General features: G+C 40.4%; 1 protein-coding gene across 7 annotated transcripts in view; it reads right to left on the bottom strand.

The window, feature by feature from the left end:
* The window catches only part of LOC110679171, a 188,736-nt gene that overhangs the window by 35,865 nt on the left and 135,516 nt on the right, over positions 1-17,355 (bottom strand). The gene's annotated exons all lie outside the window — the stretch shown is intronic.

Genomic DNA, 17,355 nt, shown 5'->3' with positions numbered 1-17,355 from the left:
CCGTCCATTTCTCTGGGATTATCGGGAATATCAAGCATTTCTCCAATGAAAAGTAAAGACTTAAAATATTTTGCAAGTTTCCTCAAAAATTCACGGGCTTCCTGACCTTTTCGAACAGTGCTCCAGGAAATTCACCATTTATTGTTACAGGGACTCTCCCAGTATTTTTCTCCATGGAATCCACAAGCAAATTTGTTAGTGTTTCTTAGGATTTCTTCAAAAGTTTCAATAGATTTCTATAGTTCTTTGTCATGCATTTCTTCTGCAGATCGTTTACAATTTTGCGAAACAATCTCACAAACAATCATATCAAAATATTTCCATGGATTTCTGCAAGAATATATTATTAAATATCGTAGGATCCCGTCTGATCATTCCAATATTTTCAATCCTTGAAAATGTCGCAAGGTCTTATTTGAAAAACGGATACAAATGCTACAAGAATTTCCGTCAAATATCTTTTCCAAATATCTTCTAGGGGCCCAGATAGCCGTAGCGGTAGACGCGCAGCTATTCAGCAAGACCAAGCTGAGGGTCGTGGGTTCGAATCCCACCGGTCGAGGATCTTTTCGGGTTGGAAATTTTCTCGACATCCCAGGGCATAGAGTATCTTCGTACCTGCCACACGATATACACATGCAAAAATGGTCAATCGGCATAGAAAGCTCTCAGTTAATAACTGTGGAAGTGCTCATAAGAACACTAAGCTGAGAAGCAGGCTTTGTCCCAGTTGGGACGTAACGCCAGAAAGAAGAAGAAGATCTTTTCCACAATCTCTTCGAAAGAATGGTCTGTTATTGCTATTTCAATTCATCCATTGGAAGTAACAAATAAGTTTTGGAAAATACTTCAAGCTGCTTCTAGGAATGAGCTTGAACTTGATTGATCGCCAGATCAGCTGCACTTATAGAAGCAACCAACCAGATAACAGCTTAGGACTAACAGGCACTCTTAATGTACAATTAACTCTCCTTGTAACTCTCCCTTACTTGATATTGTAACCGTTCGTAAAACAATGTAACCGTTCGTAAAACTTTACTAGAGATTATTAGCAAACTCGGTGGCTTAAGCGCCACTGTCAATGAGAGACCACCAGTCTTGTTCAGATTTGCCCGACGTTTAGAGACTTTTCTCTCTGGGAGAGTTTTGAACGGTTCTTGGTAAACAACTCTAAAAAATCAAACGCAAGAATGACTTTTACTCCTCCACAGCCTTAAAGTTTTAGGGAATTCAGAAGAGGATGCTTACTCAAATGAGCTAATAAACGGAACGAAACGTAATGTAAGTTAGCGAGTAGTTTTATTTAAGCATAGTTAAACGTAACGGAAGGTAACTCATATCTCTTCAAAACTTGTTTATTTTAGGAAACGATTCACCATTCATTCGGGTTGGCTTCTACGAACCGAACTCTCGGAAATTGGTCCACTAGGAGTAACGGAATAGGACCTTACCTTCGGTAATTGGCGTCCGAAGGAGAAAAACTTGCTACAGAAGAGCTTTAGCGACTTCACTCACGCCTCCGTTTAACTATCTATTAAAAAGGCGGGCCTTTGCACTGCACACGGGTCTGAACGATGAACGGACTTCCAGAATTCTCGACGAACGGACTACCAAAATTCACGATTCAGCGGTGACTGATGCCGAATGCCGACGGAAAGAAATCCAGCCGTACGGAAAAAGCGCAGAGCGCTGCACGTCCAACGCGAAATCACATTAGTTTTTAAGTCTTCATACAATTAATTAATTATAATTACCTTTTTCCGTTGAGATAAACTTAATAAAACCTTTTGCGCAGAAACGCGAATTATTCACGGAGCTCAGTCCTCTAAAGAAAGAAATAGGTACATAAAACGTTTAACACAACTTGTTACTTTCAAACTCACTCATTAACTTTTACCTTAGATTTTAACCAATTTCACCAGATTTAACTTCAACTTTTAAAGTTTACTGCCACTGAACGTAATTTTATCACACGACTCGCGCACTATTGCTCTCCAGCCAAATTCGTAGCGAAATGATCGAGTCGAAGAAATTCTTGCGCCAAGAAACTGCCTATTCTGACCGTCCAACTATTCAAACAAAAAGCAACTATTATAGAAAATCGCGCCAACTGCTTTTGCATGGCGTGTGGTAGGTATGCCGACATGAATTACGCCTGTAGTCCACCAAAATGTGTACATGGCGCTTTGCGAAGCTTTCATAACACTGTTCGACAAAAAAAGTCGATCTGAATGCACAGAGACCGGACAACCCGGGCTTGAAAGTATAAAAATAAACAAAAATAATGGCGTTTTCAAAATGTTCGTGTCTGCCCCAGGTCATTTTTAAAATATACTTGAACTTTTTGCATTTTTTATTTAAAAATCTAATCTGAGCAATAAACCGACACAGTGTTTTATATTCAGGACAGCGGAATTCATGTACCATATAATGTTTTAAAGGTTAAGTCCAATATGAAGAGTTGTAATAAGATTTGCAGGAAGCCCTCCCCCCTTTTTTTGCACCCTCCCCATTTTTAAAGTATCGCAAATGATGGAATATTTGATGTACAGGGGGTTGTCAAAATAACTGGGACAGGCAAAAATTGGGCTAACTTTGGAATGCTGTAACTTTGTCAAAAATTGACCGATTTCAATTCTTTAAGAAGTAATGGACGGGTCAACTAATCTAGTTTTGAGGTGCATCCACGGAGATGAACTATGACCACCGGATACCGGTGATAATCCGGATTTCCGGAAGCATGTCTTATGCAGTAAAATTATGACATGTTTTTAGCAAAGGTCTCGGCTAAAAATTCAAAATATTATTACACATGAAGATAGAAGATCAAATTCTGAAGCGATTGGTGCGCCAAGTATTAAGATCGATCCAGAAACAACCAAGATATGGTCATTTCCCCGGAATCGGTGCCGGTAGTGGATCCGAATTGGGATCAATCATGTATCAGGTATCAGAAGGCCGGCTCCAAAGGCACGTTCCCCACCAGTTGGGAGATTTGTGCCATCGCCATATTTGAGCCTATTTCATCATCTACCCGATGGGAGAGGAAAGGGAAGGGAAAGATGGGAGGAAATAGGAGTGGGGTCCCTTGTAGAGGGAAAATCGCATAAGCGAAATGAGAGCATGTAGCTCCATACCACAATGGGTTCGAACAGCGCCCTAAAAAGGGCACTGCAAAACGCATGAGCGTAGAGAGCCTATAGCTCATTACCACAGCGGGTTAAGAATAACAGAATGTCCTGAAGATTCAGGCTTCTGAATTCAGTTTCACTTAATAAGTGTTTACCAAGTAATTGGAATCGCATTTGCGAAAAAACTGGACAGTTACATATCAGGTGATATGAAGTTCCATAATCGGAGTCACAACTATCACACACAAATGAGTCAGCACGCTGAATATTTGCCATGTGATAGTTGATTCGGCAGTGGCCTGTCAACACTCTGACCAAGAGACTGCAATTCTGCTTTGACAGATTTGTTAAATACTTTGCCACCCTTGGAGATGGCTCAGTAATGTACAATTTTGTTTGACGACATGAATCCAAACTATTCCAATATTGCTTGTGCTGAGTTGCCGCCCAAGAGTTTATCTGAAGCTTCACCCAGCACTTCGAAATTGGAATAGCCGGCTCAGGGCCAATGAAGTCATGCGATGCTCCATCGCGAGCTAGCTCATCAGCCAATTCATTTCCAGCGATGGAAGAATGGCCTGGTACCCATACAAGGTTTACACTTTACTAGAGACGTTCCGATATTGCGAAGTATCGATATTTGATTCGATACGATTATCGAAACAAAGTATCGATACCACCGATATATTGATTCAAAATATCGATATATCGAAATATCATATGATATATTTCCTAAAATTCGACAAACAATATTTGAATACTCAACATTATTGCTGTTTTGATCGACAGTTACATAAATATTTTCTATTAACATGTTTGGGTTTTCTCCAAATCTAAAACACAGGCATGTTTTCTGCTGGGTGTAAAAAGGTATCTGGTCAATTATCATTTCCTATTCCTCAGCTTTCGCAAGGACATGGCCAAGACAATTGTCGACTGCTGAAGGATGCGTCAATTATGACTAAGAGGCAATCTTAAATCTTTGTCTATGGTAATTGACGAGAAGAAGACAACCCTCTCAGAGCGGCGTAGGGCTGTGCCACCTACGAATGCTCAATGCTTATGCTAGTTGTAGAGCTAAAACCAATTGTTCTATATATATATATTGTTCTCTATATATATATATATATTAGTTTACGATATATCGGAAGGAAATATCGATATCACCGATATATTGAATAGAAAATATCGAATATCGAAAGCAAAATATCGATATTCCGATATATCGCAAGTATCGGAACGTCCCTACACTTTACAGAGTTGACTGAATTCAGTTCCTCAATTTGAGTTCGACATGCGATAACAAGCTTCGACCTTGAGTTGGCCGAAGCGAGAGCTTTTATAGCAACCTGACTATCTGAACAGAAGTATATGACTTTACCCATTACGCGCTGTTGAAGTGCTGATTGCACTCCACACATAAGAGCAAATATTTCCGCCTGAAAAACGGTGCAGTTTCTACCAAGTGAATAAAACTGATTCAGCCTTAGCTCACGAGAATATACTCCTGCACCAGCTCTACCTTCAAGAAGGGAGCCATCAGTGTAACATACTATATTGTTTGATATACTTCTTTCCAAATAGCCAGACGTCCAATCTTCCCGTGAAGGGAATTGTGTGGTAAATGTCCTGTAAGGAAAGTTACAAGCAATTGTGAGATCACTTGGAGCAAGGACAATTTTGTCCCAATTCACCAAAAGTGGAAACAACGAAGTGTGTGTAGATCTACGATTCACTGGATTTTTCTCCAGTAGATCCAGTACCCATAAACGGTAAGAGCAAGAAAGTGCTTCTTGTTTAAGATATTTGTGTAGTGGCGCAACGTCGAAAATGGCCTCAAGCGCTGCTGTGGGAGTTGTAGAGAACGCACCAGACATCGCCATCAAGCACATCCTCTGGAGATAGCCCAATTTTGATTGGATTGTTCTCACTTCGCCCTTTTGCCACCACACAAGACATCCATATGCCAATATTGGTCGAACAACTGTTGTGTAAATCCATTTGATATATTTGGGTTTGAGGCCCCAAGTTTTACCAAAGGTTCGCCGGCATTGACCGAAGGCCATGCAAGCTTTTTTGACTCTGAAATCAATGTGAGCTGTCCATAAAAGTTTGGAATCTAGAATGACTCCGACATACTTTACTTGATCAGTCACATTAATCTCAGTGCCAAAAAGACGTAAAGGTCGAATTCCATCGCGGTTTCGTCTTTCCGTAAAAAGAACAATAGATGTTTTATTCGGGTTAACCGAAAGGCCATATTGGCGACACCAACTCTCGACTACCTGAAGAGCACTTTGCATCAGGTCGAATAGGGTGCTTATGTACATACCAACTATCAGAGCTAGATAGTCGTCGGCAAATCCATAAGTTGGAAAACCGCAATTATTGAGTTGCCTCAATAGCGTATCTGCTACGAGATTCCACAAAAGTGGTGACAAGACTCCCCCTTGGGGGCATCCGCAAACACTCAATTTTCGAATCGCTGCTTGACGCAATGTCGAGAAGAGATGTCGGTTTTTGAGCATTTGATGAATCCAATTGGTAATCATTGTAGGTAGCCCATGGTTTCGTGCTTCCAATATGGCATCGAAAGACACGTTGTCAAAGGCACCCTCAATATCCAAGAAAACACCCAAGCAGGATTGCTTCTGAGCGAATGCTTTCTCGATATCGTATACAACTTTGTGTAAAAGAGTCACAGTGGACTTTCCAGATTGGTAAGCATGTTGATTGACATGAAGAGGCATGTTTGCCAAATAGACATCACGGATGTGATGATCGATAATGCGTTCCAGACATTTCAGAAGAAAAGAGGTCAGACTGATTGGTCTAAAACTCTTCGCTTCTTCATACGACGCACGTCCTCTTTTTGGGATAAACTTTACAGTAATACCACGCCAGGATTTGGGAATGTACCCGGTAGCAAAACTGCTTACAAGTAGCTTTTTCAGAACATGTTTGATAATCTCAAATCCCTTTTGGAGCAGAACAGGATAAATCCCATCTGCTCCTGGAGATTTGAAAGGAGCAAAACTATTAAGTGCCCATTGAATCGATTCAGTAGTTACGATACTGCGAGCCGAGGCCAGAGATTCGTAACTACATGAAAAGACATTTGGTTCATCCGTAGATGCTATGTCCACACATCCGGGGAAGTGTGTATTGAATAAACATTCTAAAACTTCTTCATCGGAAGAAGTAAAGTCACCATTAGGTAAGCGAATTTCGTTCACTTAGAAATTTTTAGACTTTGCAAGGATTTTGTTCAGCCGACTGACTTCACTCAAACTGGAAACATTTGTACAAAGGTTTTTCCAGCCGGATCGTTCAGCAGAACGAAGAGCCTTCTTGTAAGCCTTGCGAGCCGACTTGAACGACTCTGATCCAGCTGAACGGCGTCTGCCCCAGATGATGTGATGAGCATTGGCATCACTGCCCACAATCAGCGGAAGGCCTTTTGTTACGCAGTGTACGACAACTCGTTTGAAGTCATCCTTTGGGGATGGTTCATCATGTGGTAAATATACCGAACAATAGACGTATTTCCTGTTGAGGTCACCAACAGAAACATCGATTGTGACAGCACATACATCTCTGGTAGTTAACTCAGAAATGAGTGTAGCAACGATTGCTTTATTAACGAGCACGCATGCGCGGGGCATGGAGCGCGAGTTTGCCGTTTCAAGTTTGCTGAAAGTAGCAAAAACTGGGTCGAAATTGACCGATTTCAATTCTTTAAGAAGTAATGGACGGGTCAACTAATCTAGTTTTGAGGTGCATCCACGGAGATGAACTATGACCACCGGATACCGGTGATAATCCGGATTTCCGGAAGCATGTCTTATGCAGTAAAATTATGACATGTTTTTAGCAAAGGTCTCGGCTAAAAATTCAAAATTTTATTACACATGAAGATAGAAGATCAAATTCTGAAGCGATTGGTGCGCCAAGTATTAAGATCGATCCAGAAACAACCAAGATATGGCCATTTCCCCGGAATCGGTGCCGGTAGTGGATCCTAATTGGGATCAAACAATTTATTCACTCAAAATATGTCGCGCAATATTGTTTTCTCCCTAGCTTATCATAAAATACCCTATTATAAATTGAGAAAGAGTCTTGTACAGATTTGGCCACTCATGGCGCCGCCAAGTGCCCCGGGGGAACCTTGCATAGGGGACATTTCGATTTCGACACCAAAGAATATCATGCGACGGCTCATTCTTCATGTCTTGTCGTAAATAGGGCAACTTTAGACTCAAAACGGATAGTTGACTACAGTGACTACTTCCGGGACCACCGGATGTCCCCGAGGGAACCTGTAATTAGGGACAATTGAAATTGAACTCCAATACATGTCGTGCGACGGTTAATTTTTCATGTCTCGTAGACCTAAAATGGATAATTGACTACAGTGGCCACTTTTGGGACCACCGGAATTTCCCGGAGGAACCTGTCATTGGGGACATTTCTGTTCTTACACCAAAACATATCATGCGACGGCTCTTTCTTCATGCCTTGTCGTAAATAAAGTAACTGTAGACTCAAAATGGGAATTTATTTGAATTGGCCACTTTTGGGACCACCGGGTGTCTCCTAGGGAACCTATGATCGGGGACAATTGGAATTGAGCTCCAATACTCATCGTGCAACGGCTCATTCTTCATGTCTAGTCATGAATAGATCAACTTTAGACCGAAAATGGATATTTAACTAGAATGGCCACTTTGGGGACCTCCTATAGTTCCCTAAGGAACCTATCATTGGGGACATTTCGATTTTTACACCAAAACATATCATGCGACAGTTCGTTCTTCATGTCTTGTCGTAAATAGGGCAACTGTAGACTCAATGTGTATATTTAAATATTGTGGCCACTTTTGAGACCACCGGATGTTCCAGAGGGAACCTGTAATTAGGGAAAATTGAAATTGAACTGCAATACATATCGTGCGACGGTTCATTTTTTATGTCTCGTGCTAAATAGGGCTATTGTAGACCTTAAGAAGATATTTGACTACAGTGGCCACTTTTAAGACCACCGGAATTTCCCGCAGGAATCTGTCATTGGGGACATCACAGCCTCCCTCAGGGATATCCGGTGGTCACAAAAGTGGCCACTGTAGTCAAATATCCACTTAAGGTCTACAATAGCCCTATTTAGCACAAGACATGAAAAATGAACCATCGCACGATATGTATTGGAGTTCAATTTCAATTGTCCCTAATTACAGGTTCCCTCTGGAACATCCGGTGGTCCCGGAAGTAGTCACTGTAGTCAACCATCCGTTTTGAGTCTACAGTTGCCCTATTTACGACAAGACATGAAGAATGAGCCGTCGCATAATATGCTTTGGTGTCAAAATCGAAATGTTCCCTATGCAAGGTTCCCTCGGGGCACTTGGCGGCGCCATGAGTGGCCAAATCTGTACAAGACTCTTTTTTAATTTATAATAGGATATTTTATGATAAGCTAGGGAGAAAACAATATTGCGCGACATATTTTGAGTGAATAAATTGTTTGATCCCAATTCGGATCCACTACCGGCACCGATTCCGGGGAAATGGCCATATCTTGGTTGTTTCTGGATCGATCTTAATACTTGGCGCACCAATCGCTTCAGAATTTGATCTTCTATCTCCATGTGTAGTAAAATTTTGAATTTTTAGCCGAGACCTTTACTAAAAACATGTCATAATTTTACTGCATAAGACATGCTTCCGGAAATCCGGATTATCACCGGTATCCGGTGGTCATAGTTCATCTCCGTGGATGCACCTCAAAACAAGATTAGTTGACCCGTCCATTACTTCTTAAAGAATTGAAATCGGTCAATTTTTGTCAAAGTTACAGCATTCCAAAGTTGGCCCAATTTTTGCCTGTCCCAGTTATTTTGACAACCCCCTGTACATCAAATATTCCATCATTTGCGATACTTTAAAAATGGGGAGGGTGCAAAAAAAGGGGGAGGACTTCCTGCAAATCTTATTACAACTCTTCATATTGGACTTAACGTTTTAAACATTATATGGCACATGAATTCCGCTGTCCTGAATATAAAACACTGTGTCGGTTTATTGATTAGATTAGATTTTTTAATAAAAAATGCAAATAGTTCAAGTATATTTTAAAAATGACCTGGGGCAGACACGAACATTCTGAAAACGCCATTATTTTTGTTTATTTTTATACTTTCAAGCCCGGGATGTCCGGTCTCTGTGCATTCAGATCGACTTTTTTTGTCGAACAGTGTAATTCGTTATGGCAAACGCAATCCACATATGCTTACGCTACATGGATCGCTGCAGTTTACGAACCTAAACAAAATATTTTTATTCAACGCTATAAAAACTAAAATCCTTTTTTGTTTTTTTATGTTTATTATTTATGTTTTTAAACTAAAAAAACGTAAAACGTTACAGTATTCCGTATCTCGATATCGAGTAAGAGAACCATAGTAAAAGCAAATGACGTCAACTTTTCTCTAGCACCCCTATTGTAGATTAGCTTGAAATCAACGTTCTCTTTTAAAACAGTTATTAAACTATTTGGACAGGTATGTGGAATTCAGTAAGTAAACGACTTGAACCTTTGATGCCTTGTCTTTCGATTGAGGTGCTAATCAAGGAATTTCGTAAAGCCAGCAAAAAGTTATGAACGTTTAAAATATTTCATGCCAACGTAACGCTCTTGGTTTTGAAATTCCAATTGCACTGCGGTATAGAGAAGAAAGACGTAGTCCTACGTCAAAATATGGTTTTCATTGCTGCCTCAATAGTCCCTTGGATTGCATTTGCTCTGGTTTTGTGTTCTGTAACTCGATACCTCCCTAGCTCGATGGTCGTTTCAGTATCGAGTTATAGAAAGTTGACAGAATAACCCAAGCAACCAATAGTTCGGATTGTACCGTAATCCGGGGAAAAATGATCACCGGGGTGAATTTGAACAGATTGGTACCAAATAGCATTTCCTTTCAAGGATGCTTAGTTTCGTTAACATTCGTTGACATCACAGACATTCCATGTTTTCTAATTCATAGACGTCTAATGATGATTAGTAACTGTTTCATTTATTATTCAGGTCAGTTTTGCATAAACATATTCACAGTTTTTGAAGGTGTAAGCAAAACTATTGGAAATGTCGGTTCTACACAATTCGCTAGTGCTAAGCCTACATGCAAACTTTGAGTAAATAAAATATTGTGTAAACTCAAGTTTGAACTCATTTTTGAAATCATACAGCTCTATAAGCATAGTATTTGTTGTTAAAATCGTTTGTTCTTAAATAACGTGGTTATTTAAAGGTAAATTGTCTACATGTAGGCGTTTTTTTGCAGACTTAAAAAGTTTTATTTTTCAATTTCATTTTAATATTCAATTTTTAATTTTTAATATAAAAATTATGTTTATGAAATGTTGATTTTTTCCTAAACATATGGTTATATAAACTGATAAGAGATCCATGAAGTACTGATTTAGTCGAAATTAATTTGACAATTGTTCTATTCCAAAGGATAACATAACAAAAAGTTTTGAAATAGCGATCAATTTGGGCAGGATCTACAATCAATTAGAGAATTTTCAAAAGCAGTTTTTTCGTTCGAAAACAAGAAAGTTTACATGAAAATGTGTTCACTGTATTCTATTCTCATCTGAAACGAAATCAACGAATAAATTTCAGTTTTGCACAAATAAAATGCGGTTGAAGTTTCGATGATGACGATGATTACGATGACTGATCCTTGAACGAAAGAGATCTCCATAGTTCAGTTTTGGTATAATTTTAGTTTCAGTGAAACTTTTTTTGCTGATTGAGAGATTACTACAGATTTTAACAGAACTTGATTCTCAGAATAGTAACTCATGAACTCATCAACAACTAGAGTTCAGAATAAGCGAATAAGTTTGAATTGAACTTCTTTTCTACTTGAAGGTAAACATCATTCTCTATAATCAACTTAAACGAACTTTATGTTTAATGATTGATTACTTAAAAAAACGATCTGATTAAGCCAAAAACATGCCCTTTTCCCGAACTTTTTATTGCTTGGAAAGTGCTAGTGATCACCATTTTTTAGGCAACAATGACACCTGCCACGTCAGTTCACTGACCAATGTGGGGAAGGAGTTGGAATTGATGTTGCATTTAGAACTGGCCCACAGTAGACCGGATACCCCTGCAGATTCAAGCATGTTTACAGAGGAACAGAGGTTTCTGAACCCTTCCGCCAGATAATGAATATTCCAAAAGATTAGTGAAATACTCTTTTCTTCTGTGAATCACTTTTCTTAATCCATAAAAAAAGGATAGGTACAAATAACTTCAGCTTTCATTTTTTTTTTCGGAAATTACTCTATGAATTACTCTATAGAGTCTAAACGAATTTATTTGCACTAAGTTTCACTCACGCATTTCTTTAGGAAATCCTTGAAGATTTTTATTAGGATACCACCAAGAATTCATCATGCCATTTTTATAAAAACACCGCGAGAAATTATTCCAGAAACTCTACAAGAAATTTCTCATGGTAGTCCAAAGCACTTTAACGAATCAGAGATTGTTCCATGCACTTAATATTTCCTTCAAGAATTTCGTTCAGGACGTCTTCACAAATGCAACCAATAGCTCAGATTTTCTTAGGAATTCCATAATTTCTTTTAGCATTAAGCATTTCACACAAATTCGTAGGTGGTACAGTCCCAGACAAAAGTCCGTTACCAAAGTCAGAGATTTAGGACTAACCTCTAACTCTTAGACAAGATTGACGCATCCTCCAATAATCGAGAGCTATCCTGGCCACGCCCTTGCGAAAGCTGGGGAATGGGAGAGGATGATTGATTGAACACCTACTTAAGAAAGATGCAAAGAACTCTACGACCTCTCATAGATGTTACGGGATGTTGTGGAATGTTCATGGAAAGAAGAGTGCCAAAGGATACGTTCGGTAGACGTTCTGGCCGACAAATAATTAGTATTTACGCATTGTGATTATGCGCTACTTATCAGAACAAACAATAGAAATATTACTAGTAGAACGCTAGTGGCGCTGTTGTCACAAAACTAATTTAACTAATTATTACCTTTAATTGTTATTTTTCATTAATTGATCGATCCCACGCAAAAGAGCAGAGGCGTCCCGTGAGGAATTTGATTACCTGTGCACTGACTCGCACAAACCGTCTTATTATTAACACCTTAAAATGTAAATTCCAATACTGTATGCAATCTTGAAGTGTCTGGAAGCTATTATATTTGTTGCTCATTGGACGTATTTTTTGTTTGTTTTCTTCGTTTCAATCACTAGTTGTAAGTTTTAAGAATTTTGGATGATTCCAATATACAATGTTTAGGGACAAGGAAAATTCTCAAAATTTCGTTGATACCAAGGCGATGAAAGAAAAATTTTGCGTATTAATCGCGGTCCCATAGTTTGAAAATGTTTGACATAAAAATGTATATTTACAGTAAAATTGACCTTTATATGCGAAAATTTCAAGCATTTTTCGTATTTTGCGAACTGATATCATATAATCATATATCATATTATCAATACAAAATTTAAAGCAAAACTTTAACTTGAAACTAAACGATTAGCACATTTTTTTATATGAAACTCGGCTTACAAATAAATAAACCATTCTTATGAGCAAAAATCTGAACTTTTCTGAGATTATCATATAAACCTTCAGAATTCAACTATTTACGCGTTATTTTCCAAGTTTCGCGATGAAGGATAAATTCCGTGGATTTCGTGGCTTTCGCGAAATTCCGAATCTCCATTATTCCTAACGTTGTTATTCTATATAATAATTCTTATTATTTACAGCTTGTCAATTGTATCACGATATCTTAGCTTTTTGGCGCTGTCCAGTGCTGGTACATCTCTTTGTATACTTTTGTTGATACATCAAAGCTTTTAAGTGAAATGATGACTGACTCTTGTAGGCTGAAACCCACTTTACGCCCACCGCAAATTATCAGTTGTCGGTCTGTTGAGCAAGAAAAACTATATTCACACATATTTTATGAATCAATTCAAAGCCACATAAATTTTGTGTATTTAATAAGATAAAACATAATCAATTTGGCCAATATGTTTATAACATCTAGTTTTGGTTCCAATCAATATTGCGCCTACTATCGCGCGACACCTGGAAGCTCCAAGCAACATACATACACACAAAGCATGTATGGCGTTGACGCTTTCTCTTCCAACAGCAGACGTCGAGACGCCATTTGAGCGCGCTTTCTCAATTCTTGCAAACCAATGCGAGCGTCATGGGCAATTTCTCTTTCGGGTGCACAAATCAAGACCAACAATTGAAAAGGCCTCAAGTCCAAAATGTAAACAAATCGGGTTTCTGCTGATTTAAGTGTATAAGAGCCTATTCTTACTGTATCATACACTAGTCATGCAAAAATATGCATGAATGTTGAAAAAATATCATTTTTCTAAAAGGTTCCATCTCATTTCCCGATAATTAGGATATTAATCGCAAATGCGGCCTTTTCCCAAAAAGGCCCCATTTCTATATTTACTTGAAACCGAGTTGAGGCCTATTAAACAAACATCAAAATTGCAACTAAAATTACGAAAAAATGTTTCAAATTCACTAAGCAGATACAAGTTATACTTCAGCCGCTCCGCTCCATGTATTATTTTACACAGCGATAGTCTCAACAGCGAACATAATCAAATTTTTCGTCGGGTTCCTGTGGAGTGATGTATTTTGTATCATACTACCTAATAATACCTGTGTCAGCATGTCTGTACTTCACGACTTATTGATAACAACACGATTTCGTTACAATTACATGAAACATAACGTTCAATTGAAATATTACTTCAATTGAACAAATATTTTCATATAATTGCTCGACGACACTCTCGCTTAGCACATCCATTATGTTTATCGATGACGATGATTGAATAAATCACATACTTAATCGACCGCACGAACCTCCTCTTGCTGCAGAGATCCCATGTACCTTGCTTTACCACGTAACACTCTTCTACACTTCAATTATCGTATTTTATCATGAATATAGAATGATTTTCAAAAGGCCACATCTGAAGATGATGAAAAAACAAGCCACAACTAGAAGGCCTCAACACATTTTAGAGTAAACAAAGGCGTCAACTCACAGGCCTCATCAGCGTCGGCCGGCGTCTATGGGCACAAATGAAAAGGGCTGCATAGCTTTTGGTGAAATAAAAGCCTCATTTCCTTTGACTCGTTTTTTAGCAGGATTTTTTGCTAAAATGATAGTAATGAATATTCATAGCTATAAATTAGTTTATCCATCGACTTTCTGGACGATAAAATAACATAAAATGCTTAAATTCATAATTTAAATTTGATTTATTGTTTGACAAAACAAGATTGCGTTTTTCTCATTGTTTACTTTTTGGAGATGAGGCCTTTTGAATTGTTAGTCATTGGAGTGAACCATATTTTACCTATACAACAAAACTGTTGTTCTAGAAATGCCAATACAAATGCATATTCCTGCTGTGTCCATACACGCTATTTTCGTGCACAAGAAAGAGTGCACGGCTGAAATGAACATTCTCTGCAATACGATGGAGACGCATGGCAGTTTGTCTTGTTTGCTTTGGGGCGGTCCATTAATTACGTAAGACAATTTTCGGGATTTTTCAACCCCCCCTCCCCCCATGATAAGATTTTCTGTATGAAAATCCAAAATAAATTGTATGGCTCGTAAGAAATCTCAAACCCCCCCTCCCCCCATAACCCCTTACGTAATTAATGGACAGCCCCTTTGCTGTTTCGCTTGCTGGTTGAGCAAGACCATTTTTTTTTTGTTTTTTACAAGGGGGAAATCTGCAAACAGATCCCCTGAGAAGATAACTCAGGGAATGCGGGGATGACGCACCAACGACGACCCGCTAAAACCAGCCTATGCACTGTGCATGAGCAATTCATTTAGAATTGCTCAAGTGGTGAACAGTGCATCGACATGACCCTTGGACTCAGACCCTCATCTCCCCGGAACCACCTTACGGTATTTCTTCGGGAAGGGACCAGTGCATATAGCACAACACGTGTAGCAGAAGTAGCCTAGGCAAACTGCTTCTCCTAGCCGACTTAAACAATGTTACAAGGGACCAGCCTCGGCAGGGCTAATCCTCTGCAGCCAACTCTTGGTCGGCGCGCCATAGACGCTGCAATTCTAACATAATGTGAGTGACAGCCGTAGTTACTGCATTCCAGCACTCGGCATCCGCACACATTCTCTCTATAATATTGTCGGGGGACGTGTCCCCTCCGCATGTAGTGAGCATGCGACCTCTCACAACAATGAAACGGGGGCAATCGAACACGACATGCTCCGCTGTTTCCTCTACACCAGCACAATTGGGGCACGCAGGAGATTCTGAGTGCCCGAACCTATGCAGGTACTGTCTATAGCAACCATGTCCTGACAGAAACTGCGTCAGGTGGAAGTTCACTTCCCCATGGCTTCTACCATACCAATCTGACACATTTGGTATTAGTCGATGGGTCCATCTACCCTTAGTGGAGTTATCCCATTCCTGCTGCCAGCTTCTGAGCGTTTCCTCTTTACACGTGTCGCGGACTCCTCTGGTACCCCTTTGGTTGAAGCATTGAACATCTTCCTTGATGATGAGCCCGATGGGCGTCATCCCGGCTATGATGCACACGGCCTCTTTAGATACCGTCCGGTATGCACTTGCTACTCTTAAGCACATTATCCTGTACGTGCTTTCCAACCGCTTTAGGTTTCTGTTCGTTCTAAGCGCTTTTGACCAGATTGGTCCTCCATACCTTAGTATGGATAGCGCCACGCTTGCCAGCAGCTTGCGTTTGCTGGCAATTACAGCAGAGCTGTTAGACATCATCCTCGAAAGCGCCGCTATAGCCGTAGATGCCCTTTTACAGGCATATTCAACGTGGCTAGCGAAGCTCAGCTTGTCATCGATCATTACCCCAAGATGCCTAAGGGATCGCTTGGACTCTATGGTGCAATCACCTACCGAGATAAGCGCCCGTTGCTCGGACTTGCGGTTGTTGACCACCACCACCTCAGTCTTGTGACGGGCCAGTCCTAGTTTCCTAGACTTCATCCATTCCTCAACCAGGGAAATAGAGTGCGCTGCTGTCAACTCTACTTCCTCCATTGATTCACCATAGACCACTAGGGTGATATCGTCGGCGAAGCCAACAATCTTAACACCCGTCGGAAGGGGCAGCCTCAGTACCTCATCGTACATCGCATTCCATAACAGCGGGCCCAGGATTGAACCTTGAGGTACTCCCGCGGTAATTCGAACGCTTTTCTGCCCCTCCTCTGTGTCATACAGTAGAATCCTACCATCAAAATAGCTTTCTAGAAGCTTACACAACTGCACCGGTACCTTGAGGCGGTGAAGCGCGTGTGCTATTGCTTCCCAGCTTGCGCTGTTGAACGCATTCTTCACATCCAGAGTGACAACCGCGCAGTAACGGATGCCGCTCCTTTTATGCTCGATTGCCACCTCAGCTGTTTGAACGACCGACTGGATGGCGTCCAGAGTAGATTTACCTTTTCTGAATCCAAACTGGTTGTTGGACAGGCCGTCCGCACTCTCCGTATACGGTACTAGTCTGTTGAGAATCAACCTCTCCAATAACTTGCCCGTCGTATCTAGTAGACAGATAGGTCTATACGCCGACGGGTCACCTGGTGGTTTCCCCGCCTTTGGTAGTAGCACCAATTTCTGTCGCTTCCATACATCCGGGAAGATTCCTTGATCAATGCAGCGTTGCATCGTGGTTCTGAACATGTCCGGATCCGTGTTCACTGCCGCTTTTAAGGCAACATTCGGGATACCATCGGGTCCCGGTGCCTTGTTTGACGCGAATGATTTCACGACTTCTGCCAGCTCTTCGTTCGTCACTCTCGCCACTTCTTCTCCTTCATCTGCAGCATACGGCGCTGGGGGCCATGGGCTTATGGGATGGTGCGGGAAGAGTACATCGATTATCGATCGCAGCAACTCGGGCGATTTCTCTTGGGGCGCTATGGCTCCTTTGGTCTTAGCCATTACCACTCTGTAGGCGTCACCCCATGGACTAGAATTGGCACTCTCGCATAGACTTTCAAAGCATGCCCGTTTTCGACTCTTGATTTCCTTTTTGAGAGCCAACTTTGCCTCTCTGAATGCTGCACCGCGTTCCTCTCTTTGTGCTTCTG

This window comes from Aedes aegypti, chromosome 3 (assembly GCF_002204515.2).
Source record: "Aedes aegypti strain LVP_AGWG chromosome 3, AaegL5.0 Primary Assembly, whole genome shotgun sequence".
Classification (NCBI taxonomy): domain Eukaryota; kingdom Metazoa; phylum Arthropoda; class Insecta; order Diptera; family Culicidae; genus Aedes; species Aedes aegypti.
This window is presented reverse-complemented; position numbering and strand designations above follow the sequence as displayed.